This window comes from Capra hircus, chromosome 1 (assembly GCF_001704415.2).
Source record: "Capra hircus breed San Clemente chromosome 1, ASM170441v1, whole genome shotgun sequence".
Classification (NCBI taxonomy): Eukaryota; Metazoa; Chordata; class Mammalia; order Artiodactyla; family Bovidae; genus Capra; species Capra hircus.
The window spans coordinates 44,148,332-44,176,154 of NC_030808.1; the positions used below are offsets into that span (position 1 = coordinate 44,148,332).

The 27,823-nt window shown below is 40.3% G+C and overlaps 2 protein-coding genes across 3 annotated transcripts in view; one reads left to right on the forward strand and one right to left on the reverse strand.

Moving 5' to 3' along the window:
* The window catches only part of CMSS1 (cms1 ribosomal small subunit homolog (yeast)), a 397,827-nt gene that overhangs the window by 267,721 nt on the left and 102,283 nt on the right, over window positions 1–27,823 (forward strand). The gene's annotated exons all lie outside the window — the stretch shown is intronic.
* FILIP1L (filamin A interacting protein 1 like) overlaps window positions 1–27,823 on the reverse strand; it is a 292,466-nt gene that overhangs the window by 240,305 nt on the left and 24,338 nt on the right. The window lies entirely within an intron of this gene.

A 27,823-nucleotide genomic window follows, 5' to 3' on the forward strand; every position in this document is an offset into this window, starting at 1 on the left:
GGGAACTTGTTACCTGTGCGCATATTGGGCCTTACCTGGGCCTTCTGTCAGGAACTCTGGGGGTGGGGCCCAGTAGCCTGTTCTTAAAATTCTTCTAGATGATTCCAATGCATACTAAAGTTTGAAAACCATGAAAAACATTCTCTTGAAGAGTTCTTTCTTGGTTGGGTTTCCCAGATGGTGCTAGTGGTAAAGAACCTGCCTACCAGTGCAGAAGACATGGGTTCGATCCCTGGGTCAGGAAGATCCCCTGGAGGAGGGCATGGCAACCCACTCCAGTATTCTTGCCCGGAGAATCCCATGGACAGAGGAGCCTGGCAGGCTACAGTCCATGAGGTCACAAAGAGTTAGATACAAACTCTCGGAAGTTAGCACATGCACACACATGCACCATAAGGGGTATGAGAAGTTAGAGACCTAGTCTTCACTGAGAAAGATATTATCTGTGTTACCTTGCCCACCTGTGAATAGCTAAATTCAACTTGGGATTTCTGATAACTAAGAGCTCATGTAGGTATTATGATTTTGCTTTACCAGTTTTGCTTTACTGTGTCTGCAAGATTCAGAAATGCCTTTTGCAGCAGTTTGCAGGGTTTTTTCCGTCCTCTTTTAATGAGAGTCAGTCACTTATTTATAAAACCAGTTACAGAAATTTCAACATATTTTAGATGACAATTACACTTTTTTTCCTCTCTCTCCACGGGTCTCAATTGCAAAGAATTCTTATAGAACTGAATTGTTCTGTTGGTGTAGGCAGTCATTTGCCATGTGGTGAGCTTGAAAACAGACTAAATACATGGTCTGGATGGTGACGTCATGGACAGTGAGGATTAAAGCAAAGATAATGCAGAAGGCTGTGCTCCCTAAATAACCTGAGACCGGACCGACATCTGAAATCCTGGGTCACAGTTATAGATTTTTGTTTGTATATTTACAGCCAGTTATTGCTTGTTTTTTCTCAGGATATTATATTTCGAGAGAAATCTGTTTGTCTTCTTCAGAGAGATACCTGAAAAATGTGTATGCTACACAGATTTCCACTCAGGTGTGCTTTATATACAGAAGAGCAAGCCTGCACTGTGATTGGGTTATCCAATATAAGGGCACCAGGTTGCACACTCCCAGTCCCATAAGTTACAGGAGCTTTGCCCCGCTCTTGCCCTGCCTGCGTTTATGAAATAGAGAAACTGCCAGTGCTCATAGTTGGCCTAACGTGGGAGATTCTTATTCAGACTGATTTATACTGACGCTTTACCTTCCTGCCCTTTCTCAGCATTTTCACAAGTTATTTATGTCTCTCCTGTGGGGCAGGTCAGAGTATAGAAAGAATGTGACACTCATACATTGCAAAGCTAGTAGCTAATACCCTGCTGAGGGTTTTATAATTAAGAAAGATGATGGCTTTTGGAATGTTGTTGAATCCCTGTGTCCGATTCATCCCATTCTTCCATGGGTGTATATGACTGAAAATAGTGTGTGATTTGCAGGTAAAGTCTGACCTCAGTCACTTTATCTAAAATGCTGTCATATCATCTGAGCTTTGCAGATGTGTTACTGTTTTACAGGTTTATTTAATGTCAGAGCTTTGCAGATGTGTTACTGTTTTACAGGTTTATTTAATGTCAATATAAACCCATATGGGGAGGGAGAAATGTCTAGAACTAATAAGATTATCTAGGCTATCCAACAAGTCAGTGGCATACTAGTTTTGGTTAATAAATTAATGATTAGCAAGTTTTAAAACTATGTACTTTGCTCTGAGTGCTGGTGAATAGTAATATAAAATACATTCCCCAGGGTCTCTCCCCAAGCCTTAAGCCATGAGGGCTGCCATTTCAAAGAGGTTTTGTTGACCACCTGGGAAGCCCCTAGGCTTAGTAGAGAAGCACCCTATAGAAGCACAATGCAGTACACAAATACAATCCCACAACTCACTCGTGCCCTTGAGTTCCAAAGACCCAGTTCACCTCCGGGGCCCCTTTCAAGCCCCTCTGCAATGCAACTTAAAATTCACGGAGGGTCTGGAAGGAGGTTAAGCTCTGAAGTCAAACAGACCTGGATCTACTGCTAATGATGGAAAGTTCGGAATAACTGCTTCGTAAAATTATGGAAGATTACATGGAGCCCATGTAGAAATGCAGGACAATCAGAGAAATGCATGTTTAATCAAAGAAATACCCTTTTTCACATTTCAAATGGGTAGAATTTTGTTACTGTCATTCCTGGCATTGACGAAGGTACAGGAAATAGGTGCTCTTGCACACTGCTGTTAGTGTAAGTTACCTTAAAGGCAGTTTTGCAATGTTAGCATAAACCCAGATTGATGGACGGACAGATGACAATTAGGCAGTTAGTCTTTTGATCCAGCAATTACATTTTAAGGTATTTATCCCAAAGAAGTCATAAGGGACATGTATAAAGATTTAGCTCCTGCTTATCACACTACTGTTTATACTATTGAAGAACTAGAAGCCGTTAACACAGGACTGAAATTTTGCAGTCATTGGATGGATGCTGGTTCTCTCCTACCTCTCTTGGAACCCCCATCCACTGCCACTCCCTCCTCCATCCCCGCCACAATGCCACCAGCAAGAAAACCAAGGCTAAAAGCAGTAAGTAAGGGCCACAGAATCAAATAACCAAGATTAACACCTGGGTTTCAGCCTTCTAAAGAATTCTTTTCTGCTGCTTTGCCTCTTTTTCATTAACATCAAGACTGACTTGCACAGGTCCATAATCCTTTATTCTCAATTCTGGAATTCAAGAAGTCCCCCAAAGGGCAACTTGTTAAGTTTTATACAGACTCATTTGAAAACAAAACCTGATCTGAACTGTCACAATTCTCTTTACAGTCTCTAATCATTGGCTATGAATATTCGCTTAGCTTCCTGCAGGAATATTGTTTGATTAGTGGGTCTTGCCCAAGAACCCGCTGGAAGTGTTATATAATAATGTATATACTATTTTACTTTTCTAAAATCTAAAAAATTCTGAAATTTTTTGGTCTAGGAGTTCCTGATGAGGCATTTGGAGCCTATAGCTTCTTCAGAAAGGAGAAATTGACATATTCAAAGTTGAACAATAGTGCTTCAGATATGGATTAACTTATTTTTAACATTCCATGTATGGAACCCAGTGCTTTATGTGACAGTGAGTGTTTCTCTAGCCACAGTTTTTTCTTAGTTTCCCTGAGTTTAGGTGTTCACTATTCATATGTTGAGACTGGATATTAAATATTCTCCTGAAGAGGGTTAGTGGTGGTTTAGCCGCTAAGTCGTGTCCGACTCTTGCGACCCATGGACTATAGCCCACCAGGTTCCTCTGTCCATGGGTTTCCAGGGAAGTCCTTCTCCAGGGGATCTTCCCAACCCAGGGATCAAAGTCTGGTCTCCTGCCTTGCAGCCAGATTCTTTACCAATTGAGCTATCAGGGAAGCCAAAGAGGGTTAATTATGAGAATAAAATTAACTTCATCTGGAAAGGACAATGCTCTATTAAAGATAATGAAAAAAACCATTCCTATATTAAACGTCATGATTCAGAAGACCTGGCTGTTTAGTCAACATGCAAAAGTTCATAGTTTATGTTCTTGGTCTTAATGCTCCTATTCCCTGTTTGGACACTTCAAAAGAAAACACACATCACTGGACTGTGGCTGGCTAGGACAGCAGCAAAGATGAGCAGAGCTGTCTCCTTCTTTGTGAACTTGCCACTATGGAGAACACTTTCTCAGTGTTTTGTATACCGTGGAAAAGGTAAAGACTTTTCTTCTTTCTTTGAATTCATTCAGTCAGTCAGTTCAATTCAGGCACTTGGTCGTGTCCGACTTTTTGCAACCCCATGGACTGCAGCGCGCCAGACCTCCCTGTCCATCACCAACTCCCAGGATTTACTCAAACTCATGTCCATTGAGTTGGTGATGCCATCCAACCATCTCATCCTCTGCGGTCCCCTTCTCCTGAATTCATAGGTTATCAATCCAAGAAACAAAGTTCAGCTCTTTCCACCCTTGCCCAGCAGGTGGCGCTGTGAAATAGAGGGATATGACAGTGCAGTAAGCTGCCTTTCTGCTCCACAAACCCAGCTGCAACCTTAGCAAGTACCCACATGATTTTGGCACTTAACATATCAGTTGAAATACTTGAAAGTCTCCTAAAGGTCTAGTGCCTCAAACAAGTTATGTTTAGTTTCCAGTCTTCTGTAAAGCTCCTTCTTCCTTTAAGATCAGCCATGTGAAGTGCTCACAGCATTGTGACTCTAGCCTTAACCAGATTGCTGAGATCCTATAAAAAGGTACAATCCTGGTCCTGCACCCGGATGTTAGAATGGATTCTCTCTTCCCATTTGTGGAGAAGGCCGCGCTCTCCTCTTCCAGGTGTAGGCCTTATTACACCTCCTGCTTGGGAAAGGATCCATTAACTACTTGAATGAAATAACTAATTGGTGTTTCAGCCTTGACTGAGCCAGTCATTATTAGCTGCCTGCTCAGATACTCCACCGGAGACGGCAGTGGCACCCCACTCCAGTACTCTTGCCTGGAAAACCTCATGGACAGAGGAGCCTGGTGGGCTGCAGTCCATGGGGTCGCGAAGAGTCGGACATGACTGGGCGACTTCACTTTCACTTTTCACTTTCATGCATTGGAGAAGGAAATGGCAACCCACTCCAGCGTTCTTGCCTGGAGAATCCCAGGGACGGGGGAGCCTAGTGGGCTGCCGTCTATGGGGTCACACAGAGTCGGACACGACTGAAGCGACTTAGCAGCAGCAGATGCTCTAAGTAAGCAAGTGGTTAAGAGAAAGAGTGGAAATAGCCTGTTGCCTCTCCCAGGCCTCTCTTTTTGGAAGGACTCTTTCCTCCTCTACTCTGATGGTTGCATTTTGGAGTTCCAGTAGATCAGCCAATTGAATCAGTGTCATAGTCTAAGACCAGTGGCTCCTTCAGGCTGCAGTCTCCTGGGCCACCAGACAGTTTATGCTCATAAGAACTTTCACTTCTTCTTCACAGACATTAATAGTTTCCTGGCACTGCCTTTCAGGAAATGTCGTCATGGTCTGGAGGAACCAATAAAAATACAAGTAACCTGTTTTGACAGATCTCTTTTCTGCCAGAAATTTCAGAACTGGTATAGAGGATGGGGCAATGGCACACAAGTCCATTCGTGGGTGCATAGGAAGAAATCATACATTTGCCGAAAGACTGAGAGGTGATGCCTGCCCTGAACATGAGCTGTAGATGGCTCTAAAGCTATAAACAAATTCCAGCTCATTCTGGCAAACTTAAAAAAAAAAAAAAATCTGATGTGAGAAGGCAACTCAAGTCTATGGTTCACTGAGAGATTTGTTTTTTCTCTCATTTTTGTTCCTTCTTATTTCAAACACAATTCTGAACTCTTTTGATCCTCAAATAGAAAACTCACGCATTAAAAATTAATAGCATTTGATTATGTATGCGCACGTGGTATGGCCATAAGGTATGCATAAAAGAGGCCATGGCTTTGGATAATTATTACCAAATGGCTAACTCTCGGTGCTCTTTGCTCACCCCTGTTATGGCCAGAGCACAGATCTGAATCTCATTAATGCAAGAGATATTGAATGTTGCTCTAGGACACTGATTGAACTTAGTTTTTGACTGGGGTAGGAATGGAGACTCTCATTGCTTTTCCCATGCAAGTTTTTGAGGGAAGTTGATCACCATAATACTAAAACAATGTGGTTAAGAGGAAAAAACTGATAAAAGACATCAGAAAAGATTTCTGCTCTCTTCTAAACAGTGAATTAGAAGTATTTTTTCATACTAGCACTGATTTCAAATACTCTGCATGTTGCTTTACTCTCCTAATCTGCTTACACTTCAGCCTAAGTACATCATAAGGTTATATAACCTAAAGATCAATTGTGCCAATTTAAGAGAATATATGGGGTTGTGATAAGTTGCTACCCCAAACCTATCAAAAGTTGCCCATGAAAAAATATTTTATGCCAGTAATATTGTGGTTTTCTCTCTTTGTGAGTTTCCTTATTAAACTCTTTCCTATGTAGTACCCCTTTCCTAGACTTAAGAAACTTGTTTTTAAAGAGTCTAGGTACGCTAACATTTCTAAACTCCCTTTTTATGTCAAGTCCTTATAATTGCCCCTGTTTTGGATATATCACCATCAATTTATGTTGGAGAAGTAGAGGAAAAGTAGATTTGATCCTGATTTTCTCTCACCCGTTGCATCTTTTAATTAAAATTTTGCACATGTTACACAACTAGCTGGATATAATGGAGAAACGTATAGACCCAGAAGATAGTCAAGAATAGGGCTGTTCTCTGGGGACGAAATGCCTCAGTAGGTATTCAGTCCCTGTTGAGACTGTCAACCTCTCCCATATTGCCCCCACCTGCGCAAAGCACTCAGAATGGACATTGTTTCTGCCTCTTGGGAAACCTTCCCTGGTTTCAAGGCATTCATTAAAACCTCCTTGGAAAGGGGGATAGAGGAAGTTTAGAAAAAACCAAGGGTGTCAGTGTCCAAGTCCTGATTTCAGTCAGAGCCAAGCCGCATCTTTGATGTGTATGTGTGTGGAGTGGCCGGGGAGTTTGGGGTGTGTGTGTATTGGGGGGTGGGCTGGTAGCCCTGGAGGCTGACCCTGAACACATGTTTCTTGGTCCATGCTCAGGCCTCTCTGTCACTCTACTTCACCTATCCTAGCCAACACTGTTTCTCCCTGGATGAGCCATGTCTGCCTTCCCTATGATTTCAACTCTTGTCCTCCTCTTCCTGCCCTGGTCTCTTTTTCTCTTAGCTGCCACTGGCTCTTGGTTTCCACTAGAAGAGTCCCTGTGACAGCTAATCTGGAGAGGTGATTAAAGTTCTCAGAAGGATTGTGCCCCCAACTGGATTTTTTCCCAACTGTGAACCAGTGAGCTATCAATCAAGTGCCTTCTAGAGGGCTTTGCCAGATCAGCTAGTTAATTACATTTTTATAACTTAATACACAAGACCGAAACTTGATCCACAGACCGAAACTGAAATACAGAGTACTCTTACCTGCAGAGGTAAAGGACTAGTCTTTCCTGTGGCAGGCTAATTAGCACATGTCAGGAGAAAGATGTCATCCTTAAACTGCCATTCTTTTAGATAAGCAAGTTGTATTTACCACTCTTTGAGTGTTGCATGGACCATATTTTAGGACAGAGCACTCAGCAGTAATATGTGAATTAGAAGTTCACTGATCTTCACTTCAGTTCAGTTCAGTCTCTCAATCGTGTCCAACTCTGTGCGACCCCATGAATCGCAGCACACCAGGCCTCCCTGTCCATCACCATCTCCCGGAGTTCACTCAGATTCACATCCATCGAGTCAGTGATGCCATCCAGCCATCTCATCTCTGTCGTCCCCTTTTCCTCCTGCCCCCAATCCCTCCCAGCATCAGAGTCTTTGCCAATGAGTCAACCCTTCACATGAGGTGGCCAAAGTACTGGAGTTTCAGCTTTAGCATCATTCCTTCCAAAGAAATTCCAGGGCTGATCTCCTTCAGAATGGACTGATTGGATCTCCTTGCAGTCCAAGGGACTCTCAAGAGTCTTCTCCAACACCACCGTTCAAAAGCATCAGTTCTTCGGCGCTCAGCTTTCTTCACAGTCCAACTCTCACATCCATACATGACCACTGGAAAAACCATAGCCTTGACTAGACGGACCTTTGTTGGCAAAGTAATGCCTGCTTTTCAATATGCTATCTAGGTTGATCATAACTTTTCTTCCAAGGAGTAAGTGTCTTTTAATTTCGTGGCTGCAATCACGATCTGCAGTGATTTTGGAGCCCCCCGAAATAAAGTCTGACACTGTTTCCACTGTTTCCCCATCTATTTCCCATGAAGTGATGGGACCAGATGCCATGATCTTCGTTTTCTGAATGTTGAGCTTTAAGCCAACTTTTTCACTCTCCTCTTTCACTTTCATCAAGAGGCTTTTTAGTTCCTCTTCACTTTCTGCCATAAGGGTGGTGTCATCTGCATATCTGAGGTTATTATATTTCTCCCAGCAATCTTGATTCCAGCTTGTGCTTCTTCCAGCCCAGCGTTTCTCATGATGTACTCTGCATAGAAGTTAAATAAGCAGGGTGACAATATACAGCCTTGATGTACTCCTTTTCCTATTTGGAACCAGTCTGTTGTTCCCATGTCCAGTTCTAACTGTTGCTTCCTGACCTGCATACAATTTTCTCAAGAGGCAGGTCAAGTGGTCTGGTATTCCCATCTCTTTCAGAATTTTCTGCAGTTTGTTGTGATCCACACAGTCAAAGGCTTTGGCAGAGTCAATAAAGCAGAAATAGATGTTTTTCTGGAACTCTTGCTTTTTCGATGATCCACCGGATGTTGGCAATTTGATCTCTGGTTCCTCTGCCTTTTCTAAAACCAGCTCAAACATCTGGAAGTTCACGGTTCACGTATTGCTGAAGCCTGGCTTGGAGAATTTTGAGCATTACTTTACTAGCGTGTGAGATGAGTGCAATTGTGTGGTAGTTTGAGCATTCTTTGGCACTGCCTTTCTTTGGGATTGGAATGAAAACTGACCTTTTCCAGTCCTGTGGTCACTGCTGAGTTTTCCCAATTTGCTGGCATAGTGAGTGCAGCACTTTCACAGCATCATCTTTCAGGATTTGAAATAGCTCAACAGGAATTTCATCACCTCCACTAGCTTTGTTCATTGTGATGCTTTCTAAGGCCCACTTGATTTCACGTTCCAGAATGTCTGGCGCTAGGAGAGTGATCACACCGTCGTGATTATCTTGATCGTGTAGATCTCTTTTGTACAGTTCTTCTGTGTATCTTGCCACCTCTTCTTAATATCTTCTGCTTCTGTTAGGTCCATACCATTTCTGTCCTTTATCGAGCCCATCTTTGCATGAAATGTTCCCTTGGTATCTCTGATTTTCTTGAAGAGATCTCTAGTCTTTCCCATTCTGTTGTTTTCCTCTATTTCTTTGCATTGATTGCTGAGGAAGGCTTTCTTATCTCTTTTTGCTGTTCTTTGGAACTCTGCATTCAGATGTTTATATCTTTCCTTTTCCCCGTTGCTTTTCGCTTCTCTTCTTTTCACAGCTATTAAGGCCTCCCCAGACAGCCATTTTGCTTTTTTGCATTTCTTTTCTTTTCACTGATCTTAGCCACTTCAAATCTCATGTGCAAAGATCCTCCGCCTATTGTTTCCACAAACCCATGGATTATTCAGCTATGAAGGGAATGTTCTTAGAGATGGGAGACAGTTTTCTCAATGGCCATCTGCCCTAGTTGATCCCCTTCATTTCCAAATCCAGACTCTAACTTAAGCCTAAATCTGAGAGCTCCCTTTGACTCAGGCTTGGGATTCTGACAATAGATTTGTCTCTGGCTGGTATCTCCTCTACTTCTGATCCTAACTAACTGGCTTCTCTTTTTTTCTTGTGACTCTTACTTTGTCAACTCACTGTTTTGAATGATGCAGAAAAAGTTTGCTGACCCCTAATTGATAGAAAAATGAAGCAAGCTTTCGCATCACTAAAGTATATCTTAAATACAAATGAAATAGCTTTCCTCTGCAGCTTTCTGGAAAATATTGGGGTCAGGGAGGTGAAGGGGGAGACTGATAAGCCTAGGTCAATAAAACAGAAATCTTGAGGTTTTTCCTTTAGACCTTACGAACAAAACTGAACAAGGAATTTGGGCTCAGGATGCAAGAAAGTGAGTTCTCTGAGCAAATATCTTCATTTGGGGCATTTTGTTGGGGCTTCTTGAAAGCCAGGAAGTTTTCAGTGCCAAGCTGATCCCTCAAGGGATCCTGGGAAATAGCCTGCTTGTCTCCTTAACCTGACAGCCAGTGTTCACTCTAACATTCAAAGTGAAGAGCAGGAAGCGTGTCGGCAAGACTTCCCAATTGATGTCTCTGGGTTTTGGCACCAAGAAGACTTTATTAGGAACCCTTTCTGCTCACTCTTCTTAGGCTTTTCTTCATAGTCCGTGGCGTCACAAAGTCCAGCATGACCAAGCGACTTGAACACCCTAGAGTTCATTCAGCATTACCTTTCTCCCTCTGATTGCTCCCTGATGTTCTCACACACAGGAAGTAATGCTTTTCCTGTGTCCTTTCTGGAAACGGTTTCTTTCTATTCTGTGGTTCTCCCTTCTTACCTTTTTTCAATCTTGCATTATGGGTCAACTGTCTTCCATAGTCAACTGCAGGAAAAGGTTTGTGGGGACTTGTTTTTTTTTTTTTTTTTTTTTGCCTTCCCTTCTCCACAATTGGAAAATATGAGGCAGATCCTGTTTATGTATGCTGTAACCTCAAAAGGAGCTGATATGCTGTTGTCATTAAAGAAGAATCCAGAGCTGTTTATCCTGCAGAAGAGTACCAGAGCTCTAAATTGGAAAGCCCCCCGGGCCCTCCAGGCCAACTGTGGCGAGCTCTCTGCTGCTCTCCCAGGACTGTTCCAAAACATAAGGCAAAGACTTCTGCTACTGAATCTGCCTCCTGCCCTCCAGGAACAGGCAAGATGTCAGACTTTTGCCTTTATAAGAAATCAAGGGTCTTCTTCCTTTGTATGAATATGTTCTTTGAGACCTGGTTTCCGGAGGCCTTTTGTACTCCAAATGTAACTTGACTGCATAATCTTCCTTCCACTATTTTCTCTATAGATCTTTTCATCATGTTACGGAAATCTTTTCGTAAGTCCATTTTATAGTCAGTAAGTTTGGCAAATTGTAGTACAATGAGCTTTCTTTTTTTCTGAAAACTAATAAAAACTGTGCCTTTAGTGATATATCTTTCTTTTAAAGTTCAGTTTCCAGTTTTTTTAAATCATCTCATTTTCTGTGCATGTCAAACATAAGGTCTCTTTGATAATAAGCGGGTTTTTTTAATAAAGCTGTTTTAACCTATTGTATTTTTCATAATTTATGTTATTGATCAATGTTACTTCACTTTCGTTTGTTTTCGTCTGCCTTGGGGACAGACCCAGACTCCCATTATAGTATTAGAAACTGTCAAACAAGAAATGGCCAACCTGGAAATACTCCTTGGCCAACTCTTACTTCTGATGCCATGTCAATGCAACATGATCACTTTTCAAATAACAGGGCTCTAATGAGATGGGAGAACTATCAAGAACATGCCAATCACTGCCACAGAAATAGTAACAGGGATAAGCCACAATCTGCGTCTTATCCCTGTGACCTTCACCCCATAGGAGCAAAAGGTGTGTGATTATAAGGCAGTGGTTTTGTTTTTTTTTTTTCTAAGTTCTCTTTCCATGGAAGCTTTATTACACTCTAATTTTTTTTTTCTTGAGAAGTTAAAAGTAATATAAATCAGAGAATCTAGAAGGTAGTGGAATTCTAAAACCGTCATGCGATTATGGGAACAGGAAGATGGGAGGTTTGATTTTAGTTTCTTTAAAATTTTGGCCAGTAGTTCTTGAGTTGTGGGAACAAGTCTGTGAGAACTGAAAAGCTATAAGAAAAATCTTTGAATACAGCACATCATCTGGTTCTGTCTTTGTGTGTTTTACATGGCACTGTGTATTTAGAAATAATTTAGAATTGGAAAAGAGGTCCTCATAGTACCACCCCATGTGGTAGCCCATCTCATGTCCATCTCTTTCAACATAACTTGGACAAGGCCCAGAGGATTAAGCCAAAACCCAAACCTATTTATTAACCTCAGGTTCCTTTTAGGGCCAACTTCCATCAGATGTTTTTCTTCTAAGTGTGTGTTTTGGTGAGGGGTGGGGGAGTTAGTTGTGGAGTGGATGGAAGGCCTTTCTGTTCAGACTGTGATTGAACTTCACCCATGTAGATATTATGTCATCGTCATCAGAGACTCTTTGTGATTCCTGCTCCTGCCTGTCTGAGTTTTTCCTTTCTGCCTCCTACCCCAACCTTTGTTCTCTATTTTCTTTCATCTTCCTTCCCTTATTATTTGAAACAACATCTAGAATATGAATTATGAATTATATTTTCAGAAAATTGCATAATATGATAATAAAGACAAGTTACAGATTCAGGAAAGTTTTACCCCCACGTGGTGGTAACAACCTTGGACCAGGAACCAGGACTCACTGGTTCCTGACCTTGGGCAGCTTACGTGTCTGGATCTCAGTTTCCTTATTTGTAGGAAGAGACCCTTAAGCACTGCAAGCTTTTCAAGGCAATCCTTCAGTAGTCGGATCCAGGAGGGCTGAGTAGGAGCTGAGAAATCATTTTTAACAGGTTCCCCAGGCAGTTCTGAAATAGGTGGCCCTCAGACCTTGCCGTGAAGACAACAAAATAGATCATCTCTTATATCCCCTTTTCTCTAAGATTTTGTGATCCTGGGTCTTCTTTCAACTGCATGGCTTTGTACAAGTCTGCTGCTTCCCATAAACTCACTACTTTGTCTGCCATATGTATAACTAAAAAAATATATTTATTATCTTATCTGGAAAACCCTTAACATGTAAATAACAACTTTTATCAGAGTTAAATACCCCTTTTGGTCATTACTCGTCAGAGTTTTGTCTGATTTGTTTACTCTCTCATCATAAGCTTTGTTGTTGTTTAGTTACTAAGTCTGTCAGACTCTTTTGCAACTCCATGGAGTCTGCCAGGTTCTTCTGTCCATGGGGATTCCCAGGCAAGAATACTGGAGTGGGTTGCCATTTCCTTCTCCAGGGGATCTTTCCAACCCAGGATCGAACCCATATCTCCTGCATTGGCAGGCAAATTCTTTACCACTGAGCCACGAGGGAAACTCCATCATAGCTTATTTCTATTTAAAAAAAAAAAAAAAAAATCCCTCACATCTTTCAGGCGCTTTCATCTTCCTGAAAGGTTGTTTAAATCCAAAGCAGAAGTCCAAGTTCTCACACTCTTGTACCCAAGAACTGAGTTCTTTTACTAACTTTTCCCCCCTACCACCATCATCATTTGTTGAGGCCCTCTGATGGAAAGCTTGTTATAAACTTCATACTTTGCTATTTCCATTACACAGCAAAATCCTGTCTCTTCTTTGGGTTATAATATCTATCTAGTTGTTCTTGACATGTGTTTGAAGTTCCATCTACCCAGTGAATGTCAGTCTTCTGTGTTATTTTTCCCTTGATGCTTGTACTTCATTGTGTTTTTGCCAAACTGAACTCCTGATGTACTTTACTGCCCATAATCTCCACAGGTCCATTAATATTATTTGGCCTCACCTCTGTCTCCTCTGGGCTTCCCTTGGGCTCAACTAGTAAAGAATCCACCTGCAATGTGGGAGACCTGGGTTTAATCCCTGGGTTGGGAAGATCCGCTGGAGAAGGGAAAGACTACCCACTCCAGTATTCTGGCCTGGAGAATTCCATGGACTGTATAGTCCATGGGGTCACAGAGTTGGACATGACTGAGCGATTTTCACTTCAATTCTGTCTCCTTTGCCATCTCTACATTTAGTGCCATCTGAGAGACTTAATATTGTAGCATCCACTCAAGCTTCCAGGTCATCAGTAAAGTTGTTAGTGAAACTATTACACAGCTTGGACATCATACAGACTCAGTGTTTTACATTTCTGCTATTGTTTCTTGCCCAGCGTTTTGTCCTGTACAGTTAAGAATAAAATCCAAAGGGTACTCTTCGGATTACAGTTCAGAAAGGAGATGCCTCTTTCAGGAAGATCCTTTGCTGTCCACAAGAGAAATCAAAACCCTCATTCACATAGGCCTCTCAGTACAAGGCTGACCAGTGTATGCTTACGTAAGCTTGTTTGCAAATTCTGGTTAGGTCTCCCAATATCACAGATAGCTGTGTTTTGAAATCTGGGCCCTTTGAAAGAAGAGTAGATGTTGGAAGAGCCCTTATTTGACCTGCAAAGACCTGAGGAAAACCAGTTATGCACACATTGTTCATAGATACATAGGTTTGTGGGAGCAAATGGCAGCACACCATAACACAGAGACCCAGACCCTGCCAGTATCCCGTGAGCATGGTATTTTTAAGAAGCAGACCCCTAGGAAAGTACCAGTGTTGTCTCTCAGTTACAGTCTGAGAAGCAGAATGTATTTGCATATCACTAGAGTGTTTCAGGGCAGCAATTGGACTCGAAAAATGAAAGCTCTTAAATATGTAGGTGTTTAGCTACTAGACCATGGCAGGATTCCACCTTCAAGGAGTTTATTGTATAAAAAGTTAATACAAGGCAGTGCGTATTTAAGATAAGGATGATTTAGGCAAATGAAGAGGGGAGAATAACATTCCAGGTAGAAGAATTACAAAATAACCTGTATTCCTGAGTTAACTTGCTGTGTAAATAATACAGAATGAAATAAGTTTGTTAACAAGAATATAGATTTTTTTAATAATAATTAATTATTAAAATAGAGATTGGAGAAACATACTTTCATTCATTCAGACTCTAAAATAGAATGTCAATAGGTGGTTCAGATGGTAAAGAATCCACCTGCAATGCGGGAGACCTGGGTTCAGTCCCTGGGTTGGGAAGATCTCCTGAAGGGAGGGCATGGCAATCCACTCCATGATTCTTGCCTGGAGAATCCCATGGACCTAGGAGCCTGGCGTTCTGCAGTCCATGGGGTCACAAAGGGTCAGACACACCTGAGTGACTAAGCACAACACAGTATAATGACCAGCTACAAGATTATTAATTATACTAGCAATATTATTCTATTGATAACTTAGAATTGGGCTTTTTTTAAGATGGTAATAAATACTGGTTTGATAACAATTTCATCTCAGTATTTCAGGATATAAACATTCAGTTCAGTCGCTAAGTCGTGTCTGACTCTTTGCGACCCCGTGAATCATTGGTGTTAATATATTTAGACCCACTTCTTATTTGGAACAACTAAAGAAAGAGAAAAATGAACTTCTCAAAGTCTCAATATATTGCAGAGAAAATTACAGTTCTTAATAAAATTAAATGCTCACCAGAAATAACAACCTTTCATATTTAACATTTTTATTTTAGCTAACAGTAGATTAAATCAGAGCAAATAGGAAACATTTGTCTACTTTTTTCTCTGTTTTAGTTCTGAGACTTGGAACAGCAAAGAATATGGTACATGGTGGTTATTTTAGTTCTCTATTGCTGCATAACATACCACTCCAAGTGGTTTAGAGCAACGGTTTATTTATTGACTGGGCTTAGCTAAGTGGCTCTTCTCCACATGGTGTGGAGTAATGTCTCTTGAAGTAGTATTCAGCGGAGACTTCAGCTGAGGCTGAAAACACACAAAATAGCCCCTCATCCTCCAAGGACTCTATCCATATCCTTCTCAGTATCCAGCAGTCTGTAGCAGATTTCTTCACAGTGTGGTGGCTGGCCTCCAAGAGTGCAAAAATGAAAGCACCAAGCCATTTTAAGGCTAACTTACAGGAACTTCCCTGGTGGTCCAGTAGCTAAGACTCCACAGTCCCAGTGCAGGGGGCCCAAGATCAGTCCCTAATCAGGGCACTTAGATCCTGCATCCCTCAACAAAGATTGAAGATCCTGCGTCCCACAGCTAAGACTCAGTGCAGCCAAAAAAAAAAAGATTAACTTATAGCCAGAAACAGCTGAGGGTCATTTTTGATGCTTCCTATTGGTCAAAGCAGTTACAAGGCCAGCCTAGATCCAAGAGGAAAGGAAATATCCAATATCTCTTGACATCACGAATGGCAAAGAATTTGTGGCCATCTTTAATTTACCATATGGTTGCTTAGTAAATATTTGTTTACTGACTATATGAATGTTATATTTGAACTTCTTAATGTCCTTGGTTGCATTTGAGGTGATGCTTATGTTGTCACTTTGTAGGGGAATTTATTTTGTATTTCATGAAAAATCAAAATTGTTTCAGCATATCAGCAAGAAAGTAGATTTTTCAAATTTTTGGATAGATACAGCTAATGTCACTTCTGGTTATTAAAACTCTATAAGTGTGTGAAATGAAAACAGTCGTCCAAATTTTTCTGATTTTCTCTTCATTTGCAGATTCTATTATTTTTAATGAGGTCTTGTGAATTCCCAAAATAGTGAATACCTATGTTCATATTTCAGAACAAAAATTAATTCCCTGATGAAGCCCAGACTGGGGTGGTTACTGCCATTTTAAAATTTCTATGGCTCATAACCTTTATGTTAACCTTAAAAAAAAATCAAGGTGTGATATCCCCATTATTTAAAAAGAATTCACACAGAATAAAATGGACATGGTTGTGAGTTTCCTTTTTTTTTTACTTATTAAAAGTATAACAAACACCCTTGTGGTGTAATGTAATCTCTATCAAAGATTCCCATGGTATGTTGAGAAACAGTAGAATCTTGGAGTAGATCAATCAAGCAACCATGTGAGAAACTGCATTTTAAAAGTGATAGTCTCAGTTTTGGGTCTTCCACAGTATTTTTTTTTAACCTTTAGTGCATCCTTCTGCTGAAATAAGTTAGCCACTATCCTTAAAGCTCTCATAAGCTAACTTGGGGGTGGGGGGAGAAAAAAAACCTTTTTCTAATTCTAGGGTTCTAAATTTCCCTGAGCAGAGTCTCTCTTTACAAAAGTCAAAATCACCAGGGAACATGTTAAAATGTAAATTCCGGGAAGGACCCCCACCCCTCACCCCACCCCAGACAATTCCAGTCCTATAGTGAGAAGTGGAGCCCAGGAATATGAACTTAATCCTTCAGGTAATGCAGGCAGAGCTAATCTGTGGGCCTCATTTTGAGAAATCCCTCTTAAATTTCTCCCTACCAGTCCTAGAAAGACTGAAACTGGTGAGGTTTGGAAGGTAGATGCCTCTTTCTATTCCCTCACTGACAAGATGCAGTTAAAGTGGCAGCAAGACAGTTCTTGGACTTACGAATAGTTACAATGATGTCATTTCTTGGGCTCCTTCACCTAATTATTTATTTTCATTGGAGCTGGAAGGCTTGTGAGAATAGATAAGAAATGCCATCACTTATTACCCAAATAAGGCATGGGCTGGATTTTCTTGCTTGGCCCTGTTTTGAGGTACGTATATATGCTTTCCCACCATGGCTACCAAACCAGTCCACTTGCAACTGTGGCTCATATTGCTGTCTTAAAATATGAGTTTAGACTACAGATTGCTTTTAGTTTTGTTTGTAAAAGATAGATTCGTGTATTTCTGTCATTATTATTTATTCAAGACATGTCTATTGAGCGTCTTCTATGTGGAAGGCGTTGTTTAGTGCTGTAAGCAGCCAGTGTTTTATTCATTAATCTTGCTGATATTCTGGGCCCTCATCTGATGCTCCCTAATTTTAGGGGAAAAGTTGAGGAACTTCACACCACTTCCATGGTACATAATCTGCTCCTAAAGTGAACCTTGGCTAAACTACCTAAGAGTCCATCTTCTGCTCTTAACATTTTCAAGAGATGAAGATTCTTTAGAATACTTTACAGTCTGACATTTTTCACAATCTCTGCCTGTCTTCTACTAATCTTAATCTACATTGATGCAATTAAAGAAAACTTTCTATTTTTTCTCAGCAATAACAGTGGAGAATAGTGGATCATCTTTCATATAAAGCAAATTATATACCACCTTTTATCATCATCCAGCAGATATGCTGATAGTTAATTTATGTCCTTGAAAACCTAGCAGTATTTGAAAGCCCAGTGTCATACTCTTGCTCAGACTAATCTTATCTCTCAATGTCAACCCCTTGAAAGAGTACTTGGCACCCCTTATCTTCCATATATATATTTGTGTAGAAAGATCTCTGTGGGTAGCGTAGGGATTAACTGCTCATGAAGATTTCTTGGTTTGGGACTGAAATCTTGTAGCTTGGCCTCTGCACTCTAACCGTTGCATCCTTAAAGCCTTTGTGCCAGTGTAGTTTGATTTTATTAGTGTGACTGTCACCAAAAGTTCTCTAGGAAGTGTACTTTTTATATACATGAACCCAAGAAAATAATAGGATCTTTAGCAGGATGGTCAAGCTGGCGCTGTTACTACATTACATCATGTTTTTTAATGGTTAATGTCATCCCTTAGTTGTTTTAGAGCAGGGTTGGTTTCTCAGCAGTAGCACTGTTGACATCTTGTGCTCGATATACCTAAGTTGTGGGGGTAGGGAGGTTGTTCTTTGCATCGTAGGATGTTTAGCTGCATCCCTGGCCTCTACCCACCAGAAGCAAGTAGTCCTCTCCCACTGCAGCAATTAAAACTGTGTCCAGATACTGCCAGAGGTCTGCCACGGACAAAGTCACCTGCAGCTGAGGACCACTATTTTAGAACATGAGGCAAGGCATATTTAGACCTAAGGCTGCTGGAAAAAGAACTTACTATATTCCCTCTCCTTCTTCAAAAAAGTACTGTGTAATGTTTTGAAAGTATCATTACCCAAAGATGGCATGATTCTAGACTTTTTTTAGTTCTGCTGAATCTTTAGAATGGAGGTGCAACATACAATAATCTTGATTCTTCATCATGTTGTCTCCAACACGCCAAGAACGTTCTTATTAAACTAAGGAGCCCAGTATCATAGAATAAAGTAGACCACATAGCATTCTTAAAATAGTGTTTGTTTTTGTTTAACCCACTGAAACTACACATGTACAATGTAAATATTACCTAGTAATCATATAACTCATGGGCAAAAATTTACAAATACAGTATAGCAGAAACTTAAAGGAACTCTTCTATACTGTTAGGGAGAAAATAATTTTTTATCATTATAGATGAGAAAACTCATTCATTAATAGCCTAAGGCTGGTAATTAGTTAATGGTTTTTATTGCCTTCTATCAGCAAAATATTATTCATTTGCAGAAATGTCTTGGAGAAGATGGCCCATAAAACCTGGCTGAAACACGAGCCAGCTAGGAAGGCCTTTAATAGCAACATGGCATCCATGTTTCTGGTCATAAGAATGAGCTCTGGGAAACAGTTCCCCAGAGTAGCCACTTTTTAGTTATAGTCAAGCTCTAATAAATTTTCCTTAGGGAAACTTTATAGACACCACACAAACACACCTACTTTCTTATACCCTTGCTTAAATTTATTGTTACATGTTTCTGTTTCTGTGAGGTCCATAAATGTCACAAAATCTGCTTGTCAGCATGATATTCAAAGACTTATCCTTGCTGACTTAAGACACCACCTAGTTTGAAGAGATAATTCACCCATTGGGATTTCTTTTGTAAAAATGACCTATCATACATTCCACAAATTGACTTGCCTGTGGTTTTGAAAGAAGAATAAATGGAGAACTCCTTGCCCTTGTGGTTTTATTTACTATTTAGAAAAGTTCAAGTTTAATATAGTAATTTAGAATGTATACATCTGACTGGCTACATTAATGAAATCACAATTCTTTAGCAGCAGTTTAAATCTCTGAAAAGTTATGTAGGTTTTACTGTTCAGGGTCAGTGCCTTACTGGGGTCAGAGTTGTCTAGCAAATGATTCAAGGAAAGGATTTTTACTGAATCTCAGGAGTGCTTGAACCTGTAGCTACTTAAAAAAAAAAAAATCTTTACCAACTAGTTAATTGCAAAAGGATTACTGTAGATGAACAGTTCTCAAAGTATGTTACTTGCAACAGCAATATTCACATCACCTGGGAACTAATTAGAAATGAGAATTTCTGGACCCAACTCCAGAAACTCTGGGGTTGAGAGCCAGACATTTTTTTAATTTGAAAATAATTTGTATTTATGCATCTATCTTTATTTATGGCTGTGCTTGGTCTTCGTTGCTGCACAGGCTTTTTCTCTTGTTGCAGTGAGGGTGGCTACTGTAGTTGCAGTGTTCTGGCTTCTCGTCGCAGTGGCTTCTCTGGTTGCAGTCACAGGCTCTAGGCACCCGGGCTTCATTCATTGCGGCACATGGACTCAGAAGCCATGGCTCACCAGGCTCGATAGTTGTGGCGCACCAGCATAGCAGCTCCGTGGCACGTGGGGTGCTTCCCGGCCGGGGATCAGACCCATGTCTCCTGCATTGGCAGGCGGACTATTTACCACTGAGCCACCAGGGAAGCCCAGAAATCTTGTATTTTAACAAGCTCTCTGAGTGGTTCTGGTGCACACCAAGATTTGAGAACCATTGTTTTAGACTCAAAATCATTGTGACTTTTTTCCCTTACCTGATTTGATGGTCATCATCTCTGATGCTATAAAAAGCAGATTTTTATCAAGAAGAAAATATAACTTACTCAGAAGTAGATCCCTTAGAGAAGGGAATGGCTACCTACTCCAGTATTCTTGGCTGCAGAATTTTATGGACAGAGGAGCCTGGTGGGCTACAGTCCCTGGGGTCACAAAGAGTTGGACATATGACTAAGTGATTGAGCACACACACACAATAAATGAGGTCTACATTTACTCTCATATTTTAAAAAGGTCTTTAAAATCAGTCTTAACTAAGTTCTGTTTTCAACTTTACAAAAAACTTTAAGCATCACCATTTCTTTGATTCTGCCATAGATGATCTTCAGTCGCTTTTTGAACAAAAGTATTAAGGTTCTGAAGAGAATTATAAAAATTAGGTATTCTGAAGTTGACAGCTGGTTTTCAAGGTTCATTTCACTAAGTCATAGATAATTTGTGTTACTCCTTCCCTTCATAAAGTTATAAGAATAATGCTTGCATTAAGAATCTACTTACTTCATGCCAACAGAAAGGTGCTGTTTGGGAGTTTTGTTTTGGTTTTTAGTTTTTAAAATTATTTATTTGGCTGCATCGGGCCTTAGTTGCAGCACACAGGATCTTTCGTTTTGACACATGGACTTCTCTCTTGGTGTGGCTTGCAGGCTCCAGAGTGCATGGGCTCAGCATTTGTGATGCATGGGCTTAGTTGCTCCTCGGCGTGTGGAACCTAAATTTCCTGACTAGGGATCTAACCCACATCCTCTGCACTGGAAGGTAGATTCTCAACCACTGGACCACCATGGAAATCCCAGAAAGGTGCTCAGTTTTCAAGGAAAACTTTGGACGAAGAGATTCATCTTCGTTCACTGCATGTCTGGGCTTCCAGATTCTTCATGTGTACCAAAAGTTCCATATTGTTATTTCATGCGCACATATAAATAGTTTTAATGCAAACTTTTTGAATGGCTCATTTTAAAAATGCCTTCTTACTTTTCCACCCACTATTTCTCACTATCCTATTGGGTAGAGATTTTTTTTTTTTTTCATGCTACATTCTTTTAAGTATGCCAGCATTGATAAACTCAGGTCAACCTACCAGGTTAATTTGGTCCTAAATATGAATTCTGATCAGGTTGCTTTCTAATTCACATTTTGTGTTCACTTTGAGATACAAAGAAAAACACATGGAATAGTTAAGATTTTTAAAGATTTAAAGGTTTGCTTCAAGGAGGCATCCTCTAAAAACTGGAAGATAATATGATATTATGGGAAATAAGAACCTTATGGTGACTGTGTCTATTCAAGGAAGCTTTATAAACAGGAACTGCTGTGGTTTTACTCTATATTTGCGAGGGATTTGATTATAAAAATCACAAGTTAGAGAAATCATCTCTTATGTATAAACACAAGCATATGGATATACAGGTGTTCTTCACTTTTTCCACTAAAATGTTTTCCTAAAAAGTCAGATAAAAGCAATATTTATAAATAAAATCATAGTTTTAGTTGGCTCATATTATCATCTTATAGATGCTGTATCTTCCCTTTTGCTAGCTTGGCTGGAATATGGCAGCTAAAACACCTATCCCCAGTCATCCCCAGCTTAGCATTAAGTTAGTGAAAAATAGCCACTATATGAAGGGCCACTCTTAAGGAATGAATCCAGGAATTATTTCATAATGTAGAAGTTTATTCCCTGTCCATTTCTTTAGCTTCAGAGTGATCATCCTAATAACCAAGTCTTATCCCCTAAAGCAGTTCACTGCCCTGACTACTCCATTGAATCGCCAGAGGAACTTTGGAACCTGCTGATACTTGTACACAACCTTGATCAATGGCTTTAAACTCACTGGCGATGGAATATTTTTAGGTGTTTAAGGTGATTCTACTGTGCTGGCAGAGTGGATAACTGTGTGCCTGAACAGAACATTGATTTTTGGACAGGACAGCTTATTTTAGTACTTGATGGTGACTGTAAATTAATGAGAGTTATTTCATAGCAAGACGAATGACATTGTGAGTTCTCTTTAAGAATCCATTTCTTACTATGTTTTCCTCACTTAGGGGAAAATGACTGAGTTTTACTATATAGCAGTCTTTTTCATATATATGTTGCCCATTTGGGACTATGCTTTTTATAGGCATTTATGGTTTCTCAAAACTGTGTGTCAGTCCAAAGTTTCTTTCCTCTTTTGTTCAGAAGCAAAAATGTTCCTATTCCATCTTCCCTTATCACCAGGGCCCCTCTATGGTCCTCTTCTATCCTGCATGTCAACACAGCCCTAAGATGCAAGCAAATAACCTCCTCATACATAGGCCTTCCAACTCCCATGAGGACACTGAATACCCTTCCTCCAACTGAAGTGTTTCTGAAGTATTCTCAGCCACCTCAGTGTTCTGTCAGCTTTGTCTGTTACCTGAGAATCAGAGCTCTGTGTGTTGATGACCCCCTTCCTAAATGGCCGAATAAAAGAAATTACATGTCTTTTATTCATTTGGTGTTTCTCTGGAGACCCCCTCTAGCAGAAACAGAGGAGGTTACTTTTTTGTGAAGAGTAACATAGTCCCAAGTTGGATTTTAATGGATAATTTTGCTCTGGGTTAGATTCTTTGGCATAAAGATCACCACATTTAATATAGAAGGTCATGAGCTTAGTCATTGGACGAGTTAATCAAATGACTGCCATAGTTCAAAAGTACATCTGCATTTGGATAAAATATGATTCGTGTTAGAGAGCTAAACTTGACATTTGGTTTCCCCCAGGTAATAAAATAACTTTTAATGAAATAAACGTGTACCTTTCTGCAGCAGACCAGCATAAAGCACATAGCATAGTTACATTTCTTTACTGGCAGTGGCAGGAAATCTTTAACCTGCCACATGCTGCTTTATTTTATTCAGTCTCATACAGTTAACCTGTTGAGCTGATTAGCAGAACAATTCATTGTCAGCACTACAGATGAAAGGGAGCAAAAAGCCACGAAGTTGCCTGTGCTTGTTTGGACATCAACAACAATGACTGTATCATTTCAAGTTTGGCTCTAGAGAAACACCATTGACTCAGCTTCCCCACTGTACAGCACCTTCCAGTTCTAACACTGTACAAGGCCCAAAACAAATCCTATTCATGGCTATATTTTTACCATTTAATAACAGTACCTGACCCCTAGTTGACACACTGAGTACTTTATTTTTCAATTTAAATTATTTTTTTTAATTTTAAGATATTACCCAGCAGGCTGTAGTCCAAAATATGATGTCTATTCCTATGGATCATTACAACTGTTTAGTGTAGAACCTCTTAAAAATATTTAATAAATTCACTGGGAAGTTGAGAGCAACAGGTAACCCAGTTTTTCACTTTTTAAAAATTTACGTAGACTTAAATTCACTTTATTATGTGTAGTGCCATGATATAGATGAATGCATACTGTGATGTTACCACCACCACAATTGAAATATAGAACACTTTCATCACACCCAAGAAATTCCCTCTTGCTGGCTTTTTAAGTCAACCCCTATCCCCACTCTCAACCCTTGGCAACCACTCTGTTTTCTCCTCTAATGTCACCTTTTCCTAAATGTCACATGAATCGAGTAATAGCATTTTTAATCTGGTTTCTTTCATTTAGCATAATTTACTTGCAATTCACCCAGGTTGCTGTGTATACCAATAGCTTGTTCCATTTTGCCAACATGTAATATTCCATCATGTAGACATACCACAGTCTGCTTATCCACTCATTGGTTGAAGGACATTTGGGTTGTTTCCTGTTTGGAGTCATTATGAAAAAAATCACTATAAATGTTCATGAACAGGTTTTTAAGTAACCATAACTTTTTATTTCTCTGGGATGTTTCTCTGGGAGTTAGATTATTGTATTTTGTTGTAAATGTATGTTTAACATTTTATAAGGATGTATCCCAAAGAGACTGTAGCATTCTGCATTCCCACAGTATATGAGAGTTCCAGTTACCCTACATCCTCACCAGCACTTGGCATTGTCAGTGTTTGGTTGGTTGGTTGGTTGGTTGGTTAAGTTTTGCTTGTTTTCTCTTGTTTTAGCCATTCTTCTCTGCAAAGCATCAGTATTTGAAAGCACCATCAAGGATTCTTTTAGCCATTTTCTGCCAGTAAAGTATCCCAGTTTTAAAATGTGCCTGATATCATCAACATTAGGTGTTGCTGACTTAAAGGAAAACATGCAGCATGATAGTTGCAAGTTGAAGTTTTGTTCAAGGTCTTACTGAGGACTGTAGCCTGGAAGACAGCCTCTCAGTTAGCTCTGAGTAAACCTTTCCAGAGAAGTAGGGGAGGAACCAGTACGTATATGATTTTTTTTTTTTTTTTGACTAGGGAAAACATGTAGCAGAACAAGTATCTTGGTAAAAGATTACTGCTGTCCGCAAAGAGCAGATTTCTCAGGTGGATGCTTTTCGTGCTTTTCTGTGTATGGAAAGATGCAAAAATCTGGAGTCGCTGAAGTTCTTCCTAAGATGTGCATCATAACCATCTGCAGGCCCATTTATTCAAAGCACTGTATGCCTCATCCTGTTTTTTTTTTTTTTTCCCATCCTGAACTCCCTTCTGGGGTGCATTGCCTTGTGGGTGGGCAGAGGCAGTGGGTTATAACTTAACCCTTTGAGTTTCTGGATGATGAGGGACACTGTGTTCCTTCTTTTATTTTTAACAGTCTCTAGACATGGTTATTTTGTTAATACATTCCAATATCTAACCCTTATTTTCAGCAGTTTAAAGAAATTTAGTCATTTTATTGTTTTGCTTTCCAATTTTCTGACTACGTTTTCCCGACAGAAGTTTTTTTATTTATTGACCCTCAGTTTCATTTTCCTCATACTACTGCATGCATATCCAAAATCTAAACCATCCAAGATGTTTACATGACTTTCTAATTCTTTCCTGCTTAATAATGGCTAATTTCTTAAAAACTAAATCTTTTTTAGTTTTACTAACTTTATACAAGTTAGAAAAAGGAGGAGAGTGAAAAACCTGGCTTAAAACTCAACATTCAAAAAAACAAAGATCATGGCATCCAGCCCCATCACTTCATGGCAAATAGATGGGGAAACAATGGAAACAGTGACAGAGTTTATTTTCTCAGGCTGCAAAATCATTGCGAATGGTGACTGCAGGCATGAAATTAAAAGATGCTTGCTCCTTGGAAGAAAAGCTATGACAAACCTAGACAGCATATTAAAAAACAGAGACATTACTTTGCCAACAAAGGTCTGTCTAGTTAAAACTAGGGTTTTTCCATTAGTCACGTATGGATGTGAGAGTTGAACCATAAAGAAAGTTGAGCACTGAAGAATTGATGCTTTTGAACTGTGGTGTTGGAGAAGACTCTTGAGAGTCCCTTAGACTTCAAGGAGATCCAACCAGTCCATCCTAAAGGAAATCAGTCCTGAATATTCACTGGAAGGACTGATGCTGAAGCTGAAGCTCCAGTACTTTGGCCACCTGATGTGAAGAACCGACTCATTGGAAAAGACCCTGATGCTGGGAAAGATTGAAGGCAGGAGGAGAAGGGGACCACCATGGATGAGGTGGTTGAATGGTATCACCAACTCAATGGGCATGAGTTTGAGCAAGCTCCAGGAGTTCTTGATGGACAGAGAAGCTCGGCATGCTACAGTCCACGGGGCTGCAAAGAGTTGGACACAATTGAACGACTGAACTGAACTGAACTTTATATAAATAATGTAGTAACCTAATTTAAAAGCATTAAAGAGGAAATGGAGATATGAAGATATTTCCATATTCACCTGTGGGTCAAAGCATTATGTCAGGCAAAAAGCATGTGAAGCAGGAAACATTTCTAAAATAATCATGCTTTAGTTTAACGAAGTGGAATTCAGCATTCTTCATTATGATTCTTTATATGGTCTTCTGTGACTGCAACATGTACTTGATATTTTACCCCTGATGGAAAAGATACCTCTCTATGGAAGTAATATAAATAGTATAAACATCCATTTCATTTATATAAAGTAATGTTTCATTGCTCCTTAGTAATCTGAAGGAGAAAACACTGGTGCATGATTGAGGAAGATTTGGGCAGGCTCTTTAAGTGGCATATGTGGTAGAAACAGCTGGGTTCTGGTCTCCACTTTGCCACTTACTAACCAGCTGGCTAGCTGACCTAGGACAAGTCAGCTAGGCCTTCATTTTACATTTCCTCAGTTGTGAAATGTAGAAAATAAATTCCATGATCTTTAAGGTCTCCTGGTTCTTAACAAAATTCAAGGGGGGTGGAAGTCACACACTGAGTTTCCTCCCCTATACCACCCCAAAGGCAGCCATTTTTTCTCATAATACAAGTACAGGTGCGTGTGGCCACAGAAAACGTTCCCATTTTCTCAGAGCTCTTTCTGCTCTGTTTTTCACTGTGGTTGCCCATTGGAGCTCCTTTCCTGGCGGGCTTGCTCCAGGGCTGTGGCTCTGTGGACCGGGCAGCTCTCTGGGAGGGCCACTTCCAGTCCAGCCACAGGCGTCTGTATCTGCCCAGGTCCACTGTGCAGCTGTTTGCTCATTTTCGTCAAGATTCAAATTTAATTGTCCTGCGCTTCTAAGACTTTAAGATAGTCGGGGGAACATTAGCTCACTGAAAATAATTGAAAACACCTTTTTAGGAAAGTGCAGCTGGGAATGCAAGCATGCGATTCTGTCATGCTGAGCGTGCTTTTTCAGGGAAAAGGTTATTTCTCTACCTATTCTGTTTCTCTAATGTTTTCTAATAAATTTAGAGAAACTTCCATCTCGGATTTTCTGAGCCACAGACTTGGAGAGTAAGGCAGGCCCTAGAGATAGGTGACTTGCCCAGGGCCTCTGAGACAGTAGGTTGTAAAGCTGTTCTGGGACCCCCGACTGGGCCCTCCCCCTGGGTTACCAGTCTCAGCCTTTACAGAGCCACAGCAGACTGTTTGGGGGTTGCAGTCATGTTCCCTCTAGCATTTCCCATTGCCTTCCCTGCCTCACTCTGAGCATGAGTTTTGTCGGCGTGAACAATGAGATCTACATGATTAGCCTGTCTGGATGCTGAGAAAAGCTCTAAAGGAACCACAAAAGTTGTCTCACTGCACTCTCTGAGCAGAGAGGGCTCCTTGCAGGTGTACCGGTGTGATGGACCAGTCTAACCCCAGGTGTCCCCAACCCTCCCCAGGCTGGCCTACTTCATTCCATCCCACGTAGTCTAAAGTATATCTTAAAACTTGAACTTAGTGTAGAGGTTAAACATTTGCAAAGAGACTTGGGCTTACAAGTAATTTTAACCCATGGTCATTTGGAAAATGCCATTCTTGGTACCCTGTCTTTAAGGGATGTGTGTTTGTATGTATATGTGCGTGTGTGTGTGTCCACTTCCCTTAAAACAAAATGCTTTCATAAATGTTTGTGGAATTTGATTGGAAAGACCTAGTGTTTTGTAAGGGAAGAAGCAAAGTGTGAAAATGTTAACAAGGAAAGAGCATCTAATTTTAAAGATACTTAGCTTGTATGGCTTCTTCCATATCCCCAAGTAATAAGCATCACAAGTTATTCTGTCACTAGAAGTATAAACATGTTCTAACTTTGTGCCTGGCATGTTTGAAAAACATATGGGCCCCTCAATTTTCCAAATAATCCTTGTATTTGAACCCAGTTGAATATCCCAAATTCCTGTTTCCATCGTCTCTGGAAGAGAAGAGTAATTTTGGAAAACTAGCAATTTTCT